The 27,995-nt window shown below is 30.9% G+C and overlaps 1 pseudogene; it reads left to right on the forward strand.

The window, feature by feature from the left end:
• The first annotated feature begins 14 nt into the window (after positions 1 to 14).
• On the forward strand, positions 15 to 27,995 carry LOC143388655 (protein SIX6OS1-like; annotated as a pseudogene).

Here is a 27,995-nt window from a genome sequence, read left to right on the forward strand (position 1 = left end):
ACATAGTATCCAAGATGAATGACAGCCTCTTTGTCAGTCTGGACAGACTTTTGTTAGAATTTGGTAGGTATAAAATGAAAATAAATAGGTAACTGTATTATTATTCGACATTTTAACAATGAAGTAAAGTCACAATAGAATTGTTTTAGTTTTCCAGTATGAGCAAGATATAAGTACTAAAGAAGACATGATTCAAAGAATTAATAGTAAGTAGTTTTGCATGTTAAAGATGTTTTTGTCTTAATTTTTATGACATATAGCATAATATATAATTGCCCTGTTTAGGGCAACATGTAGTTGGCATTGTAACTCTTCTGGAAATTCTCTACTAATTTATTAGTATAAATTCTCTACTAATTCTGGAAATTCTCTACTAATTCTCTCCACTAATAATGAGCTTTTTAGCCTAGGCAAAATAGTTGTGATTCACCTACTGTTTTTCAGTAATTTTGTGTATTCTGCATTTAATTATTTTGTGAAGAATTTTGCTTTAAGCAGCAATGACCCCTAAGGTGCAGTTAAAAAATGTTATATTTCTCAAGTAACAAGGTTACTTCAAATATTTGAGTGAAATGTTTCTCTTTAAAGAAATCATCAAAAATTAGGAACCAGAATTGATGCCACATTTTCAGGAATAATAATTCTGAAAATAAGTGAATTGGCTAGTAAATATAAGTGAAGTGGCTGAGCAAATTAAATAAATATAATGCTTTAAATATTTTAGTTCTAAAAATATAACTATTAACTTCTTAATTGTCACAGAAAGATTGAATTTGGTTATTTTTTTCTACAATCAAAAAAATATTATGAAATTATTTAATATTTTCAAGAACTAAGTTTATCTTAAATCATTGGTAAATAAGTTAGTTGATGGTGTATTTAATAATTAATTGATAGAAATTATGTATTTGTCAATAACAAAATCCTTATGTTAATACAATTAATGAGTAAACATTTGCATGAATTTATAGCATCATAAGATGAATTGACCTTAAGTGTCACCTAATCTAGCCCAGTGTACATTCTTCAATTGCAAATACAAATCCTCCTTAGTTTCTGGGGGGCTGTGGTTTTTCTAGTTTTTAGTACAGGAGGCTTCCCTTCTCAAGCCTCACTTCCTCTCCTTTCTGGCTGAACTCCTTTTAGGTAAGTTGACATAAACTGTTTTTCTTACTGTATTTGTTTATTTTGAATTTATAATTTCTACCTTAAGAAAATAAACATTTCCTCTTTTAGAATGCTTTGAAGACATAAAAGAAAACAAATCAACTATTTGTAAGATACATGAAACTATAAATACAACAGATGAGGAAATTGCTCATTACTGTAAACATAGTAATGAAATCAAAGACAACTGTAGTGAGTATTTGAAAGAAATGAACCTTCAGTAATTGCCATTTGATTTTTTTATTCAAGATTTCTAGGTTTATAGTTGAAGACACCATTGCTTGTTTTGTTTTGGTTTGGTTTTTTTTGGTATTGGGGTTGAACTCAGGGTCTTCCTTGTACATGCTAATAAGCATGTTCTCTACCATTGCCCTAAGTGCTGAATTATGAGATTTCACTAACTTAGATATAGTTAGTATAAATAAAGAATTTTAGTGTAGTCTATGTAAGTCTTATTAGTCTGAAATAATTTCCATTTTTTGACTTTTCAAGATCTTAGTGTTTTTGTTTATGTGGTGCTGGGAATCAAATCCAGGGCCTTATGCATGATAAGCAAGTGCTACCTTGATACATGATAGACAAGAACCACTGAACTACACTCTGGCTTAAGATCTTAGTTTGTATAAGGGAATCCAACCTAAAACTTTTCAAGATAAAACACTTCTTTTGAGAAATATCTCTCTAGGTCTTTTGTCCAATTTCTAATCAAGCTATTTCTTTTCTTGCCATTGAATTGTGTGACTTCTACTTCAACCATTTTTATGATAGGAAAATATTGGAAGTAACTCTAAATGTTCAACATTAAGGGACTAGTTAAATGAATTTTGGTATATCCAGATGATTGAACACTAGGCAGCCAATAAAATCATGACATAGGTGTATGTTTGACATGGGAAAATGTTAGTATATTGCAAATTGAACAAAGCAGTTTATGCATCATTATTCATAATAAGAACCCAATGCATGATAATATATCTATATCTAAGAAAAACCTCAAAGGATGCACATTGAAAAGCTTATAGTAAATATCTTCTCATTGAGCTTATGTTTCTTATGGAATTTTTAAATACTCAGAATATATGCATGTATAATCTTAGACCTTCAAATTTCCTTTTGGGGAATATATTTTAAGTATCAGAAATTAAGGGGTTGGGGATATATCTCAGTTGGTAGAATGCTCACCTGGAATGCACAAGGCCCTGGGTTTAATCCCCAACACCACAAAAAAAAAAAAAAAAAAAAGAAATTAAGACAAATATTTAAGTATAATTTCAGTAAGTGATAAAGGAGGATAAATTTTATGTGAATATGATCTCAATAATGTTAAAATATATAATTGAAGCAAAATCTTGAAACAATTTTAAAATCATAGTAGTTATTTAATATTGAGAATATGTAAGATAGTTTCTTATGTATACACTTCTGTGCTTCCAAATGGGCATATGGACTTTTTTTTTTCTTTTTCATTTTGCATATGTACTTTTTGAATTTGGAAAAAAAATGAAAATAGAGGAAATATTCAAACAATACTTATAATGGAAGCTGCCATGGTATATATAGTAATTTTAGATTTTTTGCATTGGTAATAGTTTTCAAGTTATATAATAAAACAAAAATATATGAGGTGAATATTCATTTTATTCTATCTGATTTGATAATCTATTTTGGCCTAGTTTCAGCCATGCTATATTTGCTTCTTTCCCTATCATATCTCAAAAACAAATTTTATGTAAAAATTAATGAATATTAATATTTGAGCATATGAGTGTGTGGATATTGATAGTGATGGGGATAGGATATGCAATTTTTTTCTTTTTTATACTGTTGTATTTATTATTTTAAAAATTGGTTTATATTAATCATACAGAGTAGTAGATTTCATTGTGGCATAGGGAATGTTTTCTTGATGTAAACTTGTTTTCTCTAGGAAGACACATTTATTGCTCTTTAAATGATTTTGTTCATTTTTTATTATCTCTGCCAATTTTTTTATTTGTTTATCATTCTGAAGTGCTAATTACAACTATAACTTTTTTCTATAGCTGGAAGCCAACATGTGATGTTTTTCATAAACATGAAGATTATATGCAGGACCAATTTACTATTTATCAAGAAACCATTGAAAAAGACAAGTACAGTATATATATTAACTTAAGTGTATCAGTTTTATAAATTAGTATTACTGGAACATGCTTTGTAATAATTTAGAAAGTGTGTATTGTGAGGGAATTATTTTTAAGTAAATGTGATATCTTGGACTGAATCTTTGAAGGTCTCCATATTTGTTGTAAAAGCTTGAATATGTTGAGATATTGCCTTAGATATAAACCATTTATCTATCAGCAGTATTTATAGCAAAGTTCTTCAATTAATGGTATTTTTGACTGAACAGTGTAAGCAAACATTTAGGAGGATAATTATTTGTAGAATAAACATTTTGAAAAATTTGAGGTATTGGTTTTTTTAAAGGCATTTTGTGTCAAATTTCAGTTTTTCAGATTGCTAATTTAGTAAAGTGGTTATATTCTAATGGAGAAATACCAGTAGTTATCTGAATTTATTTTACTTCGTGTAAAATCACATCATCTTAGGGATTAAATGTAATTAATGAATATAATAAAACAATGTTAGAGACTTTGAACATGATATATATGGCATTAAAATTTTACCTAATTTTAAAAACTGAAGTGATTTGAGAACACTTATCAGTTTTTACATTTTATTTAAGAAACACATATGTTGAAGGCCTTGTGGTGCATACCTATAATCCTAACAAGTTGAATGTTGAGATAGGAGGATCTCAAGTTCAAGGGCAGCTGTAGCAACTTAGTGAGACCCTAAGCAACTTAGCAAGATACTGTCTCAAAAATAAGAAATAATAAATAAATAAATAAATAAATAAATAAATAAATAAAGCTGGGGATAAAGCTCAGTGGTAAAACACCCTTGATTTCAGTCCCCAATATCAAACAAAAAACCCTCCTAAAATAACTACCCATGTAGAATCTATAATCCATTATTTTCAAAAATGAGTCTTAGATTAGAACTAAAGTTTAAAATTGGGACTTAATGGCATTAGAAATCTTGTATGTAGATGAGGTTTCTCAGGAAAATATATGGAGCAAAGTGGAGAAAGGCAAAAGTATGCTATCATCCAAAGAGTAGACAGAAGGTGGAAAAGATGAAGGAGACTATTAGGTTGTCATTTATAGATCCTGCTTCAATCCCAAAAGAATTTGAGATATTTGTATAAAAATACCACAGTGTTTAAAAAAATCAAGGCTACATGTGGTCCTGCATATTGTTTGTTAAAAGTACAGAAATTAGGCTTTGAAATTCTTAGTAGTCAAGGCATTGATCAAGAAATATGATCAGAGTGTTCATTTAAAAAAATTCAATTAGAGGCTGGGGGTGTGACTCAATGGTTGAACATTTTCCTAGGATGCTCAAGGCCCTGGTTTTAATCCTTAGCAGTTTACTTGCTTAAGATAAGTTATGAAGTTTTTCCCGAGACTTGAGAGAAATTTCTCTCCTGGGTCTTCAAAAAGGGGAAATTGGGGAGTGTGGTAATATTTTCAGTAAGTTCTTTCAAAAAAGTCCCCGTTTTTAATGTTTTTATTAATGCATTAAGTTATACATAATAGTGGTATTCATTTTGACATATTCATTAATGCATATAATTTCCTTCATTTCAACAATCAGTACTGAGAAAGTAGGAAGGAAGTAGGGGCACTAGCTACTTATTTCTGATCTCCCATTCTTGTTCTGAGCATTCATGAAGACTAGTACTGCTAGAATAAATTAGATAATAATGACTTTCTGAATCATGACTTAGCTATGCTGTGTTCTGCCAAAGTTTCTATATTGAAGATGTTAGAAGTGGATATGACTATATAGTATGAACAAGATAAAATATGGTATGCTAATCTCATATGAAACAGGTGACCTAGGCCTAATTTTTCAATGGTATTTCTCTTCTCCCTGGACCATTTTCCCAAGTTATTATATAAGTGGGGTCTTAATTAATAAACATACATTTAGAAGAACAGGAACTTATTTGGGGCTCAACTGCTTTATCTTGCTAAAGGGGACAGAGTTTAGCAATATTAAAAAATTAGATCATTCTTAAAATTCAGACTTGTTGACCCAGTACTTATTAATCACTACTTATTAAACCAGAAGTTTTAAGAATACTTGCTCCTATTCTCTGCTAAGGAGAACAATCATTATAGCATCTTTTAAGAAATTTCTTGATCCAAGAAATAAAATCTTGAGGAATATAAGGACTATATATTTTCAAAAAGTTTACTATGAATATTATTTTTGAAACCAGAATTTGGTAAAAAGAGAATTCAGGAATATATTTTCTGTAGGACTGGGGATGTATAGCTCAATGAGTGAGGCTCTCAGTGCAGTCCCTAACACTGAGGCTGAGGGTATATTTTCAGTGAAGAACTGTATTGAGTACTTTCAGTGTTATAGATCAGGATTGGCAAACATTTTTTGTAAAATACCAGATAGTAAGTATTGTAACTCAACTCTACTGTGTGGTACAAGATGGCTTTAGGCCATAAATAAATAAGTGAGATATGATCCAATAAAACCTTATTGGACAGTGAAATTTGAACTTCATATAATTTTATTATGTCATGGAGTATATTTCGAGTTTTTTTTCAATAATTTAAAAACCATTCTTAGTTCACAGACAACAGAGGATGGATTAGATTTGGCACATAGGCAGCCTGGGGATGTAGCTCAGTGGTAGAGCACTTGCTTAACATGCAAGGCTCTAGATTCTATCCTCAGTATATTCTCCCCTACCCCATCACAAAGTTTTGGCACATAGGCAGTAGTAATCAACTCCTTTGGCATATGGGTCAAATAAAAAAGAAGTCTTAATATTCTTTTGTAGGAATAATGCCTCACTTATGACTTGTGCCTAAATAGATGGTCACCCATTATTAGTTGAATTGATATAGAAGAGTTCCTCCAAACGGCTCAAATTTTTTTTTATAAGAATACTTGTGGGGTATACATGAATGATTATGAACCCAGAGTTTTAACACATAGAACGTGACTTCATGTAATAGTTTCAGCTAAAGAAAATTAAAGGAGATTTAAAAGGCATAGTTACAGAGGTCAGAACCCAGGGAGCATAGATATTTAAGAAGGTATAACTGATATTGGCCAAATTATATTATATCCTGTGCATGAATGAATATGTAACAACAAATCCCATCATTATGTACAACTGTAATGCACCAATAAAAAATGTGGGGAAAAAAAGGTGTGACTAAAAGAACCCAGTTCTGCAATGTCAGTTAGGATGAACATAAAAAATAGATCATTTGATTGGACAATTTAGATCATTGATGACCATGGAAAGAATAATGTCATTATACTGGTGGGAGTGGAAGTTAAATTGAAGAAGATTAACCAGGTGAGGAATAAAAAAAGTGTAGCTGAGAAGTGTCTTGGGGTTAAAGAAAGTTGAAGGACAGACAATAATGAGAGTAATACAGACAAATAGATGTTTGAATTGCTTTTTATACTTAATTTAGGAGACTTTAACAAGTGATATTTACTAGGTTTTTAGATCTATTCTACATCATTTATTTTTAACAGAAAAATGTATCATGATTATGTATGTCAGTATAAAGAAGTTTTGAAGCAATACCAACTAAAATATTCAGAAACACCCTTTTCACGTGAATATTATGAGAAGAAAAGAGAACATGAAGAAATTCAAAAGACAGTGTTGGCATGTTCTGAACTACTAAAAATGAGTGAAACTATTCTTATGGAATTTCTAGGTATTAACCTTTCTGTAATATGATGCTTTAATTATTATATCTTTGTACTGAGAAGAATACAATAAATCAGTCTCAACTATGACTTTTTTTCGGTGCCTGCACCCTTTCCATCACTTACCGAGTGGCCATTACACATGTATCCACAATAGTATTTCTATTTATAATTTTATTAGATAAGTATTGTTTCTGTATTTTAATTATTATTTTGTTTTCCTGGTGAGAGCTTCATAGATTTGTTTTTGTGTTTAATTCAGGTTTTAAAGGTCACTTTAAGGTCTTTTGGGATTAGTTCTCATGTACATGTGATCAAAAGCAAGTAATTTTAAGGGGAATAAAATTGTATATGTATTTGGCTTTAAAGTGGCATATCAACAATCAAACTAATGAAAATGTCATCTTGCTTTGTCTTTTCAAAGACGTTCTGATTAAATTGATTAATTATTACTTGTTATGATAGATGGTGGTAAGGAAGTGAGTCAACAATTATTCACTAATATTTAAAAATTCAGTGGGTACTTACCTTGTGTCAGGCAGTACTTAAGAAATTACAAAGCTCTCTTGCAAGGAGCTCACAGTTTAATAGAGGAGAAAGACAAATAAAGAATTCTAATACAGTATCACTGTGATAGATGCTTAAGTAATTCTTAATTGGTCTAAGTCTCACCTGTTTGTCAGAGAGATCTTTCCTGATGCTGAACTTGAAACTTTAATCCTCTTTCAACCTCCACAATCCTTTATATGCTTTTCTATCAGATTATTACTCCTATGTTTGTACTAAGTCTTCTTTATCCCTGTATTCTACCTTGCTTCCTTTCTGTTTCATCCTAAACCATTCTTTTATCTCTTCTGCTGCTTTTTATCCTTCATGTTTTGGTTTGAGCCTATTATATTTTTATGAACATTTGTTGTTTATCTATGCATTAACTTCTTAGTGGGAAAGGGCAGAGGTTAGTTGGTAGATGAAGTACAGAAAGTATAAGGGAGTTGGATATGAGTTGGGATGAGATGTAAAATTGCATGTTAAACAAGAAGAAGTAGATGGAGGTAGGAAGAATTAAAGATTAGGATTTAAATATCTATTTCTAAAAATTTAAACTGATACTTTTGGTAATAATTTAGCTTTATAAATAATATTCACCTGAAATGTTTGTTCTAGCATATAAGTCACATATTTTTAAGGCAGGATAGGAAGTTCTGATAAAATTTCTCTAGAGTTCTTGTTCACTGTTACTCTTCTATTCATTTCTAAATTCTAGATAGATAATAGAGGAACTTAGGTAATTGTGTTAATTAATAACCATGTAGGATGTCTATTAATAGCAGATAAATTTTCTACTTGAAATTGAGTCTAAATCCTCCCTAAACAGAATGTCCAGATGAAAGTTCTCAGTTTTACAGGGTGCATTGATGAACCTTATAAGGCAAGAAAAGGGAAATTGGGTGGATTTTTAATGTTGATTTTGGAATAATACATGATGGAAGCATAAAAAGTTAAATTGGGACCTGAATTTATTATATTTTATTAGTCATCCCAATGACACAGTGAACTTAGTTTAAAAAAAAACAAATAACACCTTGTGAAAATATTTAACTGAATAAAAAAATTCTAACAAATATTTTTGATGGATGTTACTTTTAAGTTAATAGAGATCAATACTAACTTATCTTCATTAGTCTGCCAAATATTTATATTAATCTTACCTGTTTCAGAAACAGTGCTTATTGCTTATATATACCACACATATAAATGACATTATATAATATTAACTATTTCTGACATAGTACATTTATTTTAAATGTAAGGTTTACTTGCACAGCATAGTTCCTTAACATAAAAAGAGTTAATCTGAGATGTAAAACACAAGATATCCTCAAACATGCCAACAGTTTTACCAAAAGTTCATCTGAATTGAAGAAAGAAGCAGATGAAGCAGAAATGGAAATTAATTCATTAAACAAGGTATGTATTTTGTTATTGTTTCTAAAATATGTATTAATGTATAATAGTGTGTTAGTTGACACCTTAGGAGAGCTGTTAAGATAGCCTCAATGTAGACAAAGGCCAATTGATAAGCTTTAGATCACTTTGAAGCCAAAATGTTTTTCAGGTGTGGAATTTATTTAACTCTGAATTTGGGGGAATAGGTTGGCTTTTGGGAGGGCATGAAGAAGGATCAAGATGTAGGTTAAGAGGAATTTACTTACTGACTTGTGGTGCAGTAAGTTAAACCCAAGGCCTCATCCACACTAGGCTTTGGGTTTGATCCACTGGTACCTAATACCTCTGGCCCTGTAACAGGAATTTAAAAGCATTGAAAAAGTAACAGTGTTTTCAAAAAGGTGAACAGTAAATAGTTTAAATAATTTAATCTTGCAAAATTTACAACTGTAGTTTATAATTTTTAGGAAACCAGTCTAGAAACAGTTAAGCTTTTAAGGTTTTATTGAATATTTTTAGTATCATCCGTTGAATTGTGGCTTTGATTCACATACATACAAGAACTCATCAAAATCATTTTATAAATTTTGAGAAAAAATTGAAAATTAAATTTTCTAAATTTTTTAAAAATTAGATTTTATAGTGATCATTCATAGTTACAAGGTACAAAATAATATCAATATAATTTTATTTTTTTTCTAAATATTTATTTGTTAGTTTTAGGTGGACACATATCTTTATTTTATTTTTTTATGTGGTCCTGAGGATCGAACCCAGTGCCTCATGCATGCTATGCGAGCACTCTACCACTGAGCCACAACCCCAGCGCCCCCAGCAATATAATTTTAATAATGAGAGAAAAATGGATGCTATTTCCTTTAAAATATGTGATAACTATGTCCCTATGTAAATATTCAATGTCTATTTTGCTTATGATTATTCTTTTAAAAAATGGAAATTATTGATATTTATGATTGAAAATTTAGTAGTAAGGAAAAGTTAAAGGGGTATGATTTAATATTGATGTAACTCTTAATGACTTTCAATAGAAGATAGTAAATTCTGCCAAAAATACAAATCTTGTGATTCTACAGAAAAAAAAAATCATATTCATTAATTAAGACAAAATATTCTTCTTTGCAGGTAATTATTTCATTTTCCTTTCCCATTTTTATTTTTAGCTGATTGCAAGACTTAATGAAACCAAGAATCTTTCAGAAACTCTTGAAGAAAAGAAAAAAAGTACAGAAATGAGAAAGGAATTGAAAGAAAGGTATAGGTAAATTTTAAAATTCAATTTTATGTGACCAGAGATTCTGCATCTAAAAGTTTGATTCTGTATTCTATCCTCTTTTTTTTTTGTTCTGATTAGTTATACATGACAGCAGAATGCATTTCGTTTCATTGTACACAAATGGAGCACAACTTTTCATTTCTGTGGTTGTACGTGATGTAGAGTCACCCATTTGTGCAGTCATATATATACCTAAGGTAATAATGTCCTCATTCCACCATCTTTCCTACCCCCATTTCTGTTCTCCTTCCCTCCCTCCCCTTTGCCCAATCCAAAGTCCCTTCCTTCTTTCCATGCCCCCTCCCCTCATTATGGATCAGCATCCACTTATCAGAGAGAACATTCAGCCTTTAGTTTTGGGGGATTGGCTTACTTTGCTTAGCATGATATTCTCCAACTCCATCCATTTACCTGCAAATACCAGAATTTTATTCTCTTTTAATACTGAGTAATATTCCGTTGTGTATATATACCACAGTTTCTTTATCTGTTCATCTATAGAAAGGCATCCAGATCAGACAGTTTTGCTATTGTGAATTGAGCTGCTATAAAAAATTGATGTGGCTGTGTCACTATAGTATGCTGATCTTAAGTCCTTTGGGTATAGACAGAGAAGTGGGATAGCTGGGCCAAATGGTGTTTCCATTCGTAGTTCTCTGAGGAATCTCCATACTGCTTTCCAGAGTGATTGCACCAATTTGCAGTGTACCTTTTCCCCAAATCCTTGCCAGCATTTTTTGTTGCTTGTATACTTGATAATTGCCATTCAGACTAGAGTGAGATGAAATCTTAGAGTAGTTTTAATTTGCATTTCTCTAATTACTAGAGATGTTGAATATTTTTTTTTTGTTTATTTGTTGATGGATTGTATATCTTATTCTGAGAAGTGTCTATTCAGTTTCATAGACCATTTGTTGATTAGGTTATTTGTGGTTTTTTGTTTTGTTTTGTTTTTGTTTTGGTGTTAAGTTTTTTGAGTTCTTTATATATCCTGGAAGTTAGTGCTCTATCTGATGTGTGTCTAGTAAAGATGTTCTCCCACTCTGTGGGCTCTGTCTTCATGTTATTTATCTTTTCCTTTGATGAGAAGAAGCTGTTTAGTTTGAATCCATTCCATTTATTGATTCTTGATTTTATTTCTTGTGCTTTAGGAGTCTGATCAAGGAAGTCAGGACCTAATCTGACATGATGAAGATTTGGGCCTACTTTTCCTTCTATTAGGCACAGGTCTCTGGTCTAATTCCTAGGTCCTTGATCTATTTTGAGTTGAGTTTTGTACATGATGAGAGAGAGGAATTTAATTTCATTTTGCTGCATATGATTTCCAGTTTTCCCAGCATCATGTGTTGAAGAGGCTATCTTTTCTCCAATGTATGTTTTCTACACCTTTGTCATGCAGGCTATCTTCTATTAATTTCTTATGAAAAATATTAATTTAAGGTGTTGGGTTGTGGCTCAGTGGTGGAGCGCTTGCCTAGCACATGTGGGGCCCTGGGTTCGATCCTCAGCACCACATAAAAAATAAATAAATTTAAAAAACCTATTGTATCCAACTATAACTAAAAAATAAAATATTTTTTTAAATATTAATTGAAATGATTTGAACTAGTATTATTTAGTATGCTTTAGTGAGGCTGAGGATATTATAATTGTAGAGGGAGAGAGGGTAGCAACAGCACATCTGATGCACAATCTACCTTTTTATCATCTTGTCACCAACTTGTTTAGTTCTGTCTTTATCATGGAGAGTGTAGAGGAGCCTATAATTGTGACTTAATCCATGACGTCATATGTTTCCTTGTTTTTTTGTCCTGTTTTTTGATAAAATAGACCTTCGTGATGGAAGCATAAAGAAAAAGTCATTAATTTTTCTCTTAAAGAAAAATAGATGTGTTACTCTTGCTGTTTCTGATCTACTTTCTATTTTTTTCTTTTTGCCTGTGCCCTTTTTTCATTCTAAATTTCCATTCCTCAGTCTTCATTGCCTTTGTGTTAATTTTTCAACACACTCTTCTCGAGTTTATTTCCCTGAACCCACTTCCTTGGATCTGTTATTTGCTTGACCTCCTCCCCAACATGTTGCACTCCCACATATCGTATCTATGGCAGTATGTATTTAGTTTTATGATGAAACTGATTTTAAAAAATAGGCAAACATACAGAATTTTGCTTTGCCAACAATGTTTTAACATAAAATTCTGTATATTGAGAGGAACTTATATAGATATTTAGTCATTTTTTACTCAGTGTACACAATAGCACCCCCTTATTCATGGTTTTGCTTTCCATGATTTCAATTACCTGTAGTCAACCATGATCCAGAAATATTAGATAGAAAATTCTGGAAATAAACAATTAAATTGCATGCTGTTCTGAATAGTCTAATGAAATTTCATGTCATTGTACTCTATCCTACCTGGGATTTGAATCATCACTTTGTTCAGTATGTCTAAACTGTATACATTACCTGCCTGTTAGTTACTTAGTGGCCATTTCAATTATCCCATCGAATGTTATATTATCATGGCGCTGGTGTTCAAGTAACCCTTATTATACTTAAAAATGACCCCAAAGTGAAAGATTAGTGAGGCTGGCAATTTGGATATGTTGAATAGAAACTGTAAAATGCTTTATGTAAGTGAAAAGGTGAAAGTTCTTAACATAAGGGGGAAAAAACAGTTATATGCTTAGGATGCCAAGATCTGTGATTAGATTTATCTGTCCATGAAATTATGAAGAAGAAAAAATAAATTTATGCTAGTTTTGCTATCATACCTCACACTGCAAAAGTTAAGCCACAGCTCAGTGTGGGGGTGCATGCCTTGGGAGACTAAGACAGGAGGATTGCAAGTTGGAGACCAGCCTCAGCAACTTAGGCCCTAAGCAGGTTAGAGATAACTTGTCTCAAAATTTAAAAAATAAATATAAAGGACTGGAGATGTAGCTCAGTGATTAAGTAATCCTGGGTTAAATCCACCACAGGAGAAAAAAAAGCTACAATGTGTAATAAGTGCTTGCTTAGTTAAGATGGAAAAGGTGTTAAATTTGTCTATGTATGTATAGGAAAAACTATGGTATATGTAAAGTTCGGTACTGGGGAACTTATCATGTGTAATTTGATAGTGTATTTTGATAGCATTTATTCTACTTCATTGATTTAGGAAGAAGTCAATGAAATTATCTTTCAGTAAAAAACTTAAAAGACCCACTTATGTTGTATTATTGTTTTAATGATTTCTGTATTCATGGTAGTTGATTTGTTTCCAAATCAGTCTTTTTAAAGTTTAAAGTACTCTGAAATCTAAAATGTAACTTTTATGATTAGACTTTTGGTTTAAGATGTTTTTGATATGTTTGAAAAGTCGTTAAAAATGACTATGTTTGTCGGATGTATTGATACATGTCTGTAATCCCAGTGACTTGAGAGGCTGAGGCAGAAGGCTTGCAAGTTTGAAGCCTCAGCAACTTAAGGCCCTAAGCAACTTAATGAGACTCTGTCTCAAAATATAAAAAGGCCTGGGGATATGGCTCAGTTGCTAAGTGTCCCTTGGTTCAATTCCTAGTACCAAAACAAAAAGAATGATTATGTCTTAAAAATAAAATTGTGACATACTGAGAAGACTACTGGACTTAATCAGGAAAGGTGTTTTAGCTCTGACACTATTACCAAGTAATTTAATACTATTGTACAAAAGTCTGTTAAAAATCTCTGGAACTGGGGCTGGGGATGTGGCTCAAGCATTAGCGCACTTGCCTAGCATGTGTGTGGCCTGGGTTCTATCCTCAGTACCACATGCAAACAAAGATGTGTCCACCGAAAAACTAAAAAATAAATATTAAAAAAAATCCTCTCTCTCTCTCTCTCTTTAAAAAAAATCTCTGGAACTTAGTTTCATTATTTGCAAAGTGGAGGATTTTAACTACATAGTATCTAAATATCCCTTCTAGCTTCAGAATATGTTAATTTTTACTTAGCTCATTTAATGTAATCTATTCTTCTCTTTAGAATTTTTGAAAAAGATGAGCATATGCTTGTATTGAATAAACTCCCTGAAAGCACTCAATTATTTCTTCCTTATGAACCTCATAAATTAGTAAGACCAAAAAAGATGCATTCTTCAGAACCAAGAGTTACAGGTACAGAATTGTTTATTATTTAATAACTTTATTTGCTTGGGTAAACCCACAGAAGGAGAAATAAAAATAAATTTTAGTTATCATTTGATGTGAGCAAGAACAAACAATACTGGAGACTTACAGATTCAGGAAAGTACTGCTTTGAGTCGGAGAGCAAACATAAAATGTCTTCTCTACATATTTTTTTTCCCTCTGAGAAGGAAACTTTTTACATAAAATGTGTTTTGGTTGGGTTGCTCTGCTGTCAGAGGAATATAAATAATTAGATATTTTTATTTGAGGAATTCTATTGTCATATGTATGATTTCTATGGGTGGCATACTTGTGTTAATAGTGTTTGAGACTTGGTCATTGAGACATTTGAATTAGATTTCATTCAAGGATCCATAGATTAACTAGTTTAACTATATTATCAGTCTCCCCTCCATCATTACTATTATTACTTTGTCTTTTTTGGTTATGGATTCTAAAGATACAGTTTTGTCAGTTGGTCATTTTATCATTTCATATTTAATTGCTATCATAGTGAATGTAGAGTGATAAATTAAGAGATGTAATGTTTAAAAATTGTGTATTTAAATTTAAATTTAATATTCATATAGACTTGATTGTCTAAATGATAAGGTTAGATTACATGGTGGAGATGAGGGCCAGGGTTGTAGCTAAGTAGTAGAGTGCAAACTTAGTGTGCATAAGGCCCTGGATTCAATCCTCAGTATGAAAAAAAAGTCAGATGTTTGATTCTATCTTCAGAATTGATTTTTAAGTAGTATTACTTAATAATCTAGATAAAAAAGAAGAAAGTTCTGTGCAGCAGTCAAATCTTGCCAATATTGACTTCAGACAAAAGGAAAAAGACCCACACATAGGTATTTCTTTTTAAATAATATAGATTAAATACTTGCTTTTGTTAAATGAGAGTAATGTACTACACTTGAGACAGAGATGTGTGTGTGCAGGTGTGTGTTATAAATATATTAAATCAGCCATTAGCATAACCTTTGAGATCTAAAAAAATTAAAATTTGAATATGACATTCTGAATATAGACTATAATATGCTCCATTGCCTTCAAAATAATGGAAAAAATATTTTAAAATACCAAGCCCTTTATCTATTAAACCAAAAACTTGAAAAATCTCTGGAAGAAGAAACACTGATTGGATTGAAGAAGGAAATTATAACCTGGGACATGCATAGGATAATTCTGTTATCAAAATAGAGATGCAGGGACAATCAATAAGGTAATTTGTTGGGCTCCTTCAGAGGGAGTTAAGTAACTTAACTCATGTTCATCTTTATTTCTCTACTTTGCCTTTGGTCAGCCTCAGTAATGGGATGACTGACTCCAGGTGGAAGCAGTGAGTAGTGGAGCATGGGTAAGAGAAACTGGCTTGTGTCCTGGGTGGTTCTTGATGCCTGTGAAAAATAAGGACTACACCAACCAAGTAACTAACTGCTAATATTGCATATCTTTATTTTCCCTTGAAAACAGTCCAGAGGGAATTCCTCAATGAAAAAAAAAATATTTGTCCTTTCACTGATTTGTAATTAATACAGACACTGAAATGAAACTAAGTCTAAATATGTATTATAGAAATCTAAAATTACAGATGATTTTAATATGGGATGAAGGTAGATAAATGAGGAAAACAAATGTTTACCGAAGTTTTTAATTTTTTGGTGGTGGAGGGGTAGTAGATGTAGGGAGAAAATATAAATGCTGATTAAGTATACATTCTGGAAAAATGCAAATTTATGTCTGTATGTCAAATATTTAAGAAAATCATCAGAAGAGAAATGGAAGGTGTAAATTTTTTAAAAGTAGAAGAAAAAAGATAAAAATTAGGTTAACAGAGTGGAAACAACAGTTAGCATTTAGATAGAAAACAAACAAGATGCTGGAAAAAGTTCTGAACAGATAAACAATCATAAAAATCTGACTGGGTTAAACCACTATTAGAAGACAGAGGTACTTGTATGGGATATATTTTAAAAATACAGTTACATACTATTAAAACAGAATAGCTGAAACAATTTTACAAATAAAGGCTAAAAATAAAAAATGGAAAGTATGCATCAGGTGAATACAAACAAAAAAGCAAATATAACAATATATAGAAATAACACAAGCATTAGCAAGGATATATATATTTCTTATTTTTTAAAGAGAACAGTTCATTGAGAAATCATAAAAACCATGTTGCACCAAATTATGCAAAGCAAAAATTGACAGAACATCTATCATAACAAAAACAATGAAATAAACTTTCCATTTAAGCCAGATATTTTTAGGAAAAATTAAAGGCTGTAAATGAACATAATAAAGCAGTGGCTTACATGTTAATATAAAACAAATTTTATTTAAAGTTAAAAATGAAGTATTAGCTCTTTCATATGTAAATAAAAAAGAAAGTTCAGGCTTCAATCTTTTAATTTGTTGTTTTACTTTTCTGTATTCTGTTTCAAAGATTTTAGAGGATAGAGGGACACAGAGCAGATCATCAATTGAGAAATGGCAAGATTTTCTTAATTAGTTATAATATGAAGGGAATAAATTTTAAAAAAGATTTACCTTAACTGTTATAAAAAAAGTTATTAATTTATTATAAACATCAAATTCATTGAGGGTTTTGAATTTGTTTTCCAGTATTTGTATGTCTTATATGTAGTAGTTTCAATTAATGTATATAAGCATTATATTGCAAATGATGATGATAAGGTTGAAATGCCAATGAAATGAGAGAACCTTGTATAGCTTTAGCAAATGTTTATTGTTTGTTTTTTTTTTTTTTTTAGTTTTGTTGATTTTATTTTTTTAAATACACAACAGCGGAATGCATTACAATTCTTATTACACATATAGAGTACAGTTTTTCATATCTTTGTATATAGAGTATGTTCAATTCATGACTTTTTACATGTACTTTTTTTTTTTTTGCATTGCAATTCTTATTACACATATATACTGCCGGGTTTCTGTTCTCTCGACTAAAAGGCTCAGGGTTTATTCCAGTTAAACTGGGCTGACTAGGCTGTGAAAAAAAAAAAAACACACAAGAGACACAAATACCTTTTTCTTTGGGGTTGCTGTGAAGGCTCCTCTGACCTTAATAGTCCGCAGGAAGAGAGAGAGCGAGAGCACACGCTGACCCCTTTTATTGAGGAGAAGCTATTCAAATGAGGCAAGGGGTCAGGTTTTAGGGGGCTGAGTCTATCTTCATGATGTCCACTGTCAGCAGGTTGACTGACATCTGGGCAGGCCACACCCAAAGACAAAGTAAGAGAAGGGGACACACAAGGCACTTCCATGGAAGATTCTATCCTAAACAGGGCAAGGGGTTATATTACAAAGGAGCATAGCTTCACCCATGGGGCTGTAGCAAGACACATCCATGCACAAGACACTGTCCCTCGAATCCAAGAAGGGTGGGGAAAGCTCTGCCACATTTCTGTGACTGAGCACCTCAGAATCCAGTCAGGGGCTGTTACTCAGTCACATGTAAGGTTGGTCTCCCACAATATACCACAATTTTTCATATCTTTGTTTGTATATAAAGTATGTTGATACCCAATTCGAGTCTTCATACATGTACTTCAGATAATGATATCCATCACATTCCATGGTCCTTGCTAATCCCAAGCCTCTCCTTTTCCTTACCATCCTTCTTCCCTATCTAGAATTCATCCAATCCTCCCATGCTCCCCCTCCCTACCCCACTATGAGTCAGCCTCCTTATATCAGAGAAAATATTCAGAATTTGGTTTTTAGGGATTGGCTAACTTCACTTAGCATTATCTTCTCCAATGCCATCCATTTACCTACAAATGCCATGATTTTATTCTCTTTTAATGATGAGTAAAATTCTATTGTGTATATATGCCACATTTTTTAAAATCTATTCATCCACTGAAGGGGCATCTAGGTTGGTTCCAAAGTTTAGGTATTGTGAATTGTGCTGCTATAAACATTGATGTGGCTGTGTCCTTGTAGTATACTGTTTTTAAGTCCTTTAGGTATAGACTGAGGAGAGGGATAGCTGGGTCAAATGGTGGTTCCATTTCCAGATTTCCAAGGAATCTTTATACTGCTTTCTTTATTGGCTGTACCAATTTGTAGTCCCACCAGCAATGTATGAGTGTACCTTTCTCCCCACATCATATGTAGTCAATTCAATGCTTTCTTTTTTTTCTTTCAGGTATTTAATGATTCTGGTGTGAATAACAATTCAAAATGTTCACATGTTACTGCTATTAAATGTTCACAAAATTTTATGCAGTTCAGGTAATTTTTTAAAATAAGAAAATTCTTAAGAGGTGAGAATGTAGTTCAGTGGTAGAGGACTTACATGGCATGCTACTAGGTCCCTGTTTCAATCCCCACCCCTACCTGCCCCCAATAAAAAAAACTTTAATTTCTGCAATTTGTGAATATCAATTCAAAATAATATAAAAATTATATGCCTTGCATTTTAGATTGTTAACTCCTCAGAAACGATCAAACAACAATCAGTGGTTTGAAAAAAGACATACAGGTATTTGCTATTCATATTTTTCCTAATAAATAAGGGTAATAAATTACATCAGTTTTTTATACTAGAATTATTTGGATTGTTTACATCTCTGTATAATTGATCATGCATACCTGGTTTTAAAACATATTCCCTCTAAATATTAAGTAAATGTATTTTATTGAAGAAATTTTGAAATAAAAAAAAATATAAAAAATACTACCACCCAGAAATAATGGACATGATACATACCAGTGTATATTCTTTTAGTCTTTTTTTCTATGTGTATGTTTTGTTCTTTTACCCTCCAAATTTTAATTATACTATGTATATAATTTTGCATCCTTTTCCCCTTCATAATAAATTATTGAGGTTATTTCTACATATCATTAATTAGTTTTTATTAGTAATGACTGTATAATGTCCCATTGTGTGGATATGCCATTATTTAGCCATTCTTTCACATTGAATTCTTTTTGATTTCCTGTTTTTTACTATTATAAATAATGTTATTATATTTTTGCATTGATATATTATTATCTTGGACAATTTTCTTTGAATAAAGTCACAGAAAGATCACAGTATATATGCATGAATTTATTATTCTCAAATGAACTAGCTATTGAAACTTCATATCTTTGGAAATATAATTTATTTTTCTTTCTCTCCATATACATTTCAATATTCATGTTTGTATAGTTATGTATATACATGTATACATGAATATATAAATATAAACGTGAGTATATATTGTATATTAAGTGCATACATGCATATGTATTTTGGTAATCTAGTAATTCACAATAATTATTTAATTTATTATGCCATGTGGAAGTCTTTTTCTCTTCTTCTTGGATTATTGACTTTTATTTTGAAGTTTTAAAGATGGCTTTTTCTGATCCCAGGAAAATTCTGTTAATGTATGCATTTTAGAATGATTATATACTTAGAGTCTTTTTCTCTTACTCTTACTAGGAGATCCAACACAATATGTTTATTGTACACAAATGAATAGTCTCCTTGCTTTCTTCTAAGATAAAAACTTATCTTACCTGTACAGGTGATCTGTTCTAGCTATTTATAATTCTCTCTATATACCAAACCAACAGTGTTAAACAAGGACAAATAATTAATCAAACAATGCAGGGAATTGCATATAGCTGGCATAACTCTACCTGTTGTTCATACACAAGAAGTCATATAATTATCTTGAAATAAAAATATTTATTTCAATAATCTTTAGAGCCAAAATTTGAAGAAATTAATATGTAATGAAAATAGTAATTTTTATTTAAATTCAGAAGACAAAAACAAGAAAGCTTTCAGAAGATCAGATAGAATAATATTGTCATGACTTCAATATAGAGAAAGATCTCTTAAACAGGAATTAAAAAGCCCAGTCATAAAAGAAAAATTGATGAATTTGGCCACATTAAAATTAAGATTTTTGTTTATCAAAAGATACCCTAAAAGAGTATCAAGTGCATCATCAAGCCAGAAGATATATTTGCAATACAGAAAGCTCTAAAAAGAGTAATTTGAAAGTATATACAGAACTTTTACAAAAGAAGAAAAAGACAACCCAATTAGAAATATATGCAAAATATGACTAGGTATTTTAAAAAGAGAAAGAAACATTTGTGGCAGATAAACATGAAAAGATACTCAGCAAATCATGGAACTGAAAAAAAAAACCAAACCCACATTGAGTTATCGTTACATGTTTACCGAATTAGCAAAATTCAAAATGTCTCACAATATTATGTTTTGATGAGAATACAGGACAATAGGAGCTTTCAAACTATTGGTAGGAATTGTCTTTAATAAATTAGAGCTAATTTGTCTAATGAGATTGAATGATTTCCAAGGTGGCTAGTTGTCACAGTGTAAATTAGTACAACTACATTAGAAAAGGTTGGCATCTGGTCTTGAGAAATGCACATACTCTATTCCTCATAATTCCACCTCTAGGCATATACTTAAAGAAATACAAGTATATACATACAATTGTATCAGTAAAGAATGTTATTATTTGTAATAGTTTTAATGTGGAAACATCCTAGATACCCATTTGCAGTAGAATGTATAGATACATAATGTCCTGTTTGTGCAATGGAATACTTTATATCAGTAAGAAAACTATGTCATGTACTACAGAATGGATGAATCTCACAAGCTTATGTTACTCAAAAAAAAAAGTAAACAAAAGCAAGAGATAGGACATATTTAATTTCATGATATAACATTTTAAATCAGGAAAATATGTTACTGAGATGATAAAATCATATATAACAAATTAGGAAAAAATTATCACAAAAGTCTGGATAGGGATTACCTCTAAGAGAAAGACATGGAGAATATAGGACCTTTTGGAGTGCTTGTGATGTTTTATTTCTTTACTTGATGTGGTTACATGAGTGTTCTCTTTATAATTTTGTTTGTTAAACTGTTTATATTTTATTCTCTTATATATTGGATTGAATATATATATATATATATATATATATATATATATATATATATTGGATTGAAACATGAAATTGCCATTTTGGTAGACTAACAGAGTTAAATATTGGCAATTTCATATGGTTAAACTAATGTGTTTTACTTTATAATAAAATTGCAAAAAGAAAAACAGTTTGTTCTCATGTAACAGATGCTGAGTGTGGAGAAAAAGGGACAGTAAGACAATTAAGAGAATCAAAATGCACTTCACAAGTAAGTCAAATGTTTGATTTGACCATTCTAATTTTAAAATTTTGTGTCCATTTTAATTTTGGATTTAGTACAATAAAGATTATTTATGTGAGATTTTATTAGTTGCTAATCAGGTTTCTAGGAAGTTACAGATTCTATTTTTCAGATTCAAAAGCAAGGCCAAAAACATGAGAGAAGAATAGCGTTACCTTAGGGAAGAAAAGGGAGGACAGGGGAGGGGATGTGGGAATAGGAAAGATAGTAGAATGAATATATATATATATATATATATATATATATATATATATATATATATATATATATATATCTGCATGACCAATATAATTCTACAACATACACACTCAGAAAAATGAGAAATTATGTCCCATCTATATATGATATATCAAAGTGCATAAATGCATTCTCCTGTCATTTATAACTAATTAAAACAAAAAAAGCCAAAAGGACTGGGGGTATTGCTCAGTTGTAGAGTGCTTGCTTAGCATGCTTAAAACACTGGGTTCCATTCCCAGCACCACTAAGAAAATAAAACAGAACAAGACAAAAACCAAAAGCCACAAAAAGTTTACACATAAATATGCAAAAATTGTCATTAATAAGGGCTGATAAATTAAAATTTTAAAAAACTAAGTGCTGATATATATTGAGATTGCAATTTGGTAAGATTAAATGATTTGTTGTGGCAGTCCAAGACCAGTAATTGCCATACTTGAAATTATTTTTGAATAGTGGGAAGCTTTAATTATGATAGATGTAGACAATATATTTTAAACTTTACCCTAGATACTAAGGGTTTAAATAAGAGAAACAATATAGTAGTATTATTCTGTAAGGAAATACAAATAATAAGTACATATAAATTTTTTTTTATCAGACCCAAATTACTCTTTCCTTTCAAGGAGTTAGTATATACAGTTATTCATCTATACTACAGTCCTAAACATTATTCTTTATCAAGTTCAGTATTTTCTGGTTGTTATACTTTTCTCAAGTAGCAATGAGGAAGATGGAGCTGGAAAGAAAAGAAAAAAATGATCATTAAAATAATTATTGTTTGAATGTGTATTTTAACATCACTTTTCCAGTTATTCTTATCTTACTTATCTGTGAAATGACTACAGATTAGTATGGTATTTTCTGTCTTGTGCATTTTTATATATGTCATTCTATTAATGCAACAACATTCATTTTTAGTTTTCTGTTACTTTGAATTTGCAGCCTATACATGCAGAACATTTTGGAAAGTCAATAGAATATAATAGTGATGAAGTAGAAGAAAGGCCTGAGAATTTTCCACCAACTCCTGAAATTCCTATATTTTTAAAAACTCCTGAAGCTATGAAGACACACGAATCTTTGGAGAAAATAGTTTCCTAAAGCTCCCTCATTTGAAATGTAGGACTTTATTTGATAATTATAAGTAAATTATGCATTAAGTCAGATAAAGTTGATAGGAATAGTAAAATGACTTATACCTGTAACTTTAAATTTTTTTTAGTACAGAGTATTTCAGACATGCAAAGTAAAGACTAGCATAATGAACTTCCAAGTACCTATCATCCTGTTTGAAGTATTAATGTTCTGCTTTTCTTGTTTCACAGGTCTTCCTCTCTATTTTTCCTGCAGCGTTTCGCTGAAGATGATGTAGATCCTGAGTACTTACCCAGGGCAATACTATATAGATTTAAAATTTTCCAAAGGGTTAAATTTTGTAGAGAAATTTAAAATGTTAAAGAGCTACTGCCACATTTGGAAGATTGTGGGCTTATCATTGAATAATGTTCCAGCAGTCATTTTCCCACATGTTATAGTGTCTGAAGCAAGAATTGCCATTCTGCTTAGTAAGCTAGTTAGGCATAAATATCTCTAACATGAATATTTATCTTTGAAAACTATAGATATATGGTTTGCATTCAAGAAAATAGTGCTACCTTTAAATGTTGTCTTTAGTTCAGTCTCTTCCTTAATACTGATCCCTGAGGTTTTTCCAAAATATGTCAGATAGATTTCACTTTATCAGGGATATCTCACCTATATCCTACTTCTGTATTTTAAATTGTTAAAATAAGTTTTATATAAGAATTCTATGCTATTGACTCAAGCACAGCATGTTTAAAGTGAAACTCAACTTCAAATCTGAGAATTATTAAGGAATATCAGATTATATGCTAAAATTTCTCTCCATGGATGAGAAAATTATGATCTGTAAAGTTAAATGACTCATTCATGGTCATAGAGATAGTTTATGGAAGTATTGTTACACTTCATACACACACACACACACACACACACACACACACACACACACACTTTTTTCCTTTTTTGGTATTTGGAATTGTCTCCAAGGCCTTGTGAATACTAAGTACTTAATCTTCTGTTGAGCTATCCCCCTGGCCCCTATTATATTTTAAAAACACTTATGTAGCACTATCTGTGAGCCACTGTTATAAGCACTTTAGACCATTTAATATTGATCATTTGGTGTTCACAACAATCTTATACATTTTAGGTACATTATTATCATTATTTTATAAATGAGGAAACATAATTATAGGTAATACAAATAATCATTGTTAGAGTTGAGATTTTAAACCCAGGCAGTTCTGGTTTTAGAATCCATTCTCCTAACCAATGTGTTACACATTGTATTGTCTATTTTTTCCTGATCATTTTACTGTTTAACTCCCTGATAGACACTTAGTAATGGCTGGCTTCTAATCCAGACACAGCTTGTTGGGGCTGGGGCTGGGGCTTAGCAGTAATGCCCTTGCCTGGTATGTGGGAGGCACTGGGTTCGATTCACAGCACCACAGATAAATAAATAAAGTAAAGGTCTATCAAAAACTAAATATATATATAAACAACATAGACACAGCTTGTTACTGACTTTCAAGATCTTGAAGACCATGTTGGGGTTAAGCGCTTGGACTTTGAATCTGAAGTGCTGAATTCAATTCTCAACTCTAGAACTTACTGTATTTTTTTGAGCAAATCATTTATACTTTCTATGCTTAAAAATATTTTACTGTAAAATTAAAGTGACTGAAATAATATCTGTATTATAGAGTTATTATGAGGAATAAGTTATGCTTATGGAAGTACCTAGAAGAGTGCCTGAGAGTATATTGAGTATATATTCATAATAATTATCAGAAAGTTGACTTTCTATAGTAGTCTCCTCCCAAACCATCTTTTCTTTATAGGTTGCTTCAATAACTACTTCCTACCTTCCCTTCTATGCTAATGTTTACCCCCATGACATTGCTTGTGGTCAATCTTCAGTGTTTAGTTATAGATTTTTAACATTTTGATAATTTTTAAAAATCTCTTTGTAACAGAAATGCAGTTCCTGAAGGTCAAACACAAAAAGAATCCTCTGGATTTTCATTTCTTACAAGTTATACTTCTAGATCACCTAGATTGAATTTATTTGATTCTTCTGTATTTGATTCAGAAATTTCATCAAATCAGGTAAAATGAGAAACTAAAGTTGATTTCTAAAAATTGTACACTGAAACTTAGGGGTAATTTTATTTCCTTAGTACCAAACTATCCTGGGACAGGATAAGGCAATTTTTAAAAAAATTCTGGGTAGCTGTAGTATAGCAAAGTGCCCTATTATCTTTTTGCTCTTAACTTTAGATGCCCCATATTCACTGTATTTATTTTTTTAAATTTCAAGATAGGGATGATTTAAATTTCAGTTAAGGATTTCAGTTAAGGGCAATTTGCAATGAATTTGTCTTTTTAATTAACGTGCCTACTAAACAAACTACATATTCTTTTTTTTTTTTTTGAGAGAGAGAGAGAGAGAGAGAGAGAGAATGAATTTTTTAATATTTATTTCTTAGTTTTTCGGCAGGCACAACATCTTTGTTTGTATGTGGTGCTGAGGATCGAACCCGGGCCGCACGCATGCCAGGCGAGCGTGCTACCACTTGAGCCACATCCCCAGCCCCCAAACTACATATCCTGAAAACAAACTTTACATATTATCAGTGAACTTACAATGGCTTCATGTTTTGTCTTTTCAACTATGTGTGTGTACATGGCAACATTATCATTGGTTCATTTTAAAAGACCTAAGGAATTTCCTGCATCAACATTGCTACTGTTCATTGGAAATGCTTATTTGTGTATTTAGTAATTAAGCCCCCAAATTAAGATATGCTTTATTTGAAAAGCAGAGACAATATAAATTTGTGGTTAAAACTAGACTCTGAAGCCTGATTACTTGAGTGTATACTATATGTAAGATTTTGGGTAACTCTCAGTTTCCTTATCTGTAAAATGAAAATAATTATTACCATAAGGTTTGTAAATATTTAGGTGAGTTTATGCACATAAAACATTTAGAAGTTTCAATCACTTAATAATACCATATAAGTATCAATGTAATATAAGTATTATTACTTATTTAAATTAGTCATATTTACCCATTTTTTATATTTATTAGAATTTTTATTACTGTGTTCCTTGCACTATATTAAGCTGTTGAAATTATAAGTTTGTTGATGATATAGTAGTATACATTTCATATTTTGTTTCTTTTAACTTTGGTGTCAATTTTACTTAAATACTTATTTCAAAAACTAGTGGGGCTGAGGATATAGCTCAGTTGGTAGAGTGTTGCCTCACATGTACAAGGTCATGGGTTCAATCCCCAGCACCCCAATAAACGACAACAAAAAAATTAGTAATCCCTAAAAAAGTACATTAGAAAAATAGTTGAGAGTTACTAAATTCTCATTTACAGTAATACTATGAATGTTAAAATAAGTGTACATATATATAATGAGATACTCTCTGGATTTTTGTTTCTTTAAGGGCAAAGACCTGTTATATTCACTTCTGAATTCCTCACAGCACCTAGAATCCTGCCTTGCATAGCAATCTATATTTATTTACAGTGAACATAGTTTTATGAAGCCCACATATAATCTTCTGAAATTAAAAAATAAAATCAAATTTATTTATGCAAAGAGTGATTCAAGATTTTAGTTTTTTCTGGATGTATGTCTAAATTTTCTTTTTAAGATTTATGGGTATGTGCTGAAGACAGTAGAATGAGAAAGGGAGAGAAACAAAACACAACTGTCTGGTAATCAGTCCATCCAGTCAGTCAGCCATTTTAATTGGTAGTTGGCTTATTTAGAATAAAATAACTGAGATATTAAAAAATATAAGAAAACTTCAAAGTGTTACAAAGTAATTTCTTTTGCTTAATGTACTAGTTGATCAGTTCTCTAAAGAAAAAAATATTAGGTGCCTTAGAATACTTGTTTTAGGTAAATCTTTCATTTATTGTAGAGTTAATAATAATTGATTTTAAATTTAAGATGTTGACAAATTTAATATGTATAGTTTTAAATAATATAATGATGAAAACAGTATTTTTCTTTAGTGGAAATTCAGAGAGTCAAACACCAAATAATTCTATACATAAAGTTGATTTTTGAACAATGCTATGAGTGTATATTGTAGTTGGTCAATAAATAATGGTTGGATAAGTTTGACTTATGCAATGTCTCTCAGATCTAACATTTTTTTCTCTCCATTTCCATTGTTATGATGGTATAGGTAAAGTCAATTTTCACCATCTCTTTGCTGGACAATAGAGTTTTTTTCCTTTTGGTTTTCTCCACTCCTAGACACTTCTGTTCCAGCCTTTCTACACATCTCTCCTGAAGAATCCTTATAAAACAATTTATTTAATATCATATTATTTTTGATAATGCTTAATGTTTTCCTGTTGTCTACTAAATAAAGTCCTGATTCTCTAGTGAGACATTCAACTGTCTTTCCAAGCTCATCTTCATTAAATCCTGCTTAATATATCATTATTATTTCTCAATATCTTGCCAAGTTGAGCTGATTTCTGTTACTCTAATAATTCTTATGCCTATTTCTGGGCCTCTGTGCTAGTCTCTTCATTTGAAGTGTTTTATTACACCTTCTACCACATATAGTAGTTCTTTATTTACTTGAGTTCATATTACTTACAAGTTGGGTTTATGTTTGAGTCTGTTTATCCTTCCATAGTGTCAAGAATAATGCCTCCCATGTGAGAAGAATACATTTAAATATCTGTTAAACAGGTAAATAATTCAGTGGTACTGTATTTATTGTATAAATTGTATTGTAATCTTCTAGGTTATATGCATTCTATATAACATGGATAGCATGATCTTGTAATATTTGTCTTCCTCAGGAAATTTATTTGGGAAACCAGAAGGAGAAGACACCTTTACATTTTCTTTTTAATCAGACACTTTTTAATCAGCTCATACATTTGGTACTGGAAAAGATGATTTTAGTTTTCCCTTTTCTTTTGAACAGGATCAAACAATACCTTCTTCTTCATTAAAATGTTTTTCATCTTCCTCACAAAATACAGCACAATTTACTTTTTTTTGA

This window comes from Callospermophilus lateralis, unplaced genomic scaffold, assembly GCF_048772815.1.
Source record: "Callospermophilus lateralis isolate mCalLat2 unplaced genomic scaffold, mCalLat2.hap1 Scaffold_79, whole genome shotgun sequence".
In the NCBI taxonomy this organism is placed as follows: domain Eukaryota; kingdom Metazoa; phylum Chordata; class Mammalia; order Rodentia; family Sciuridae; genus Callospermophilus; species Callospermophilus lateralis.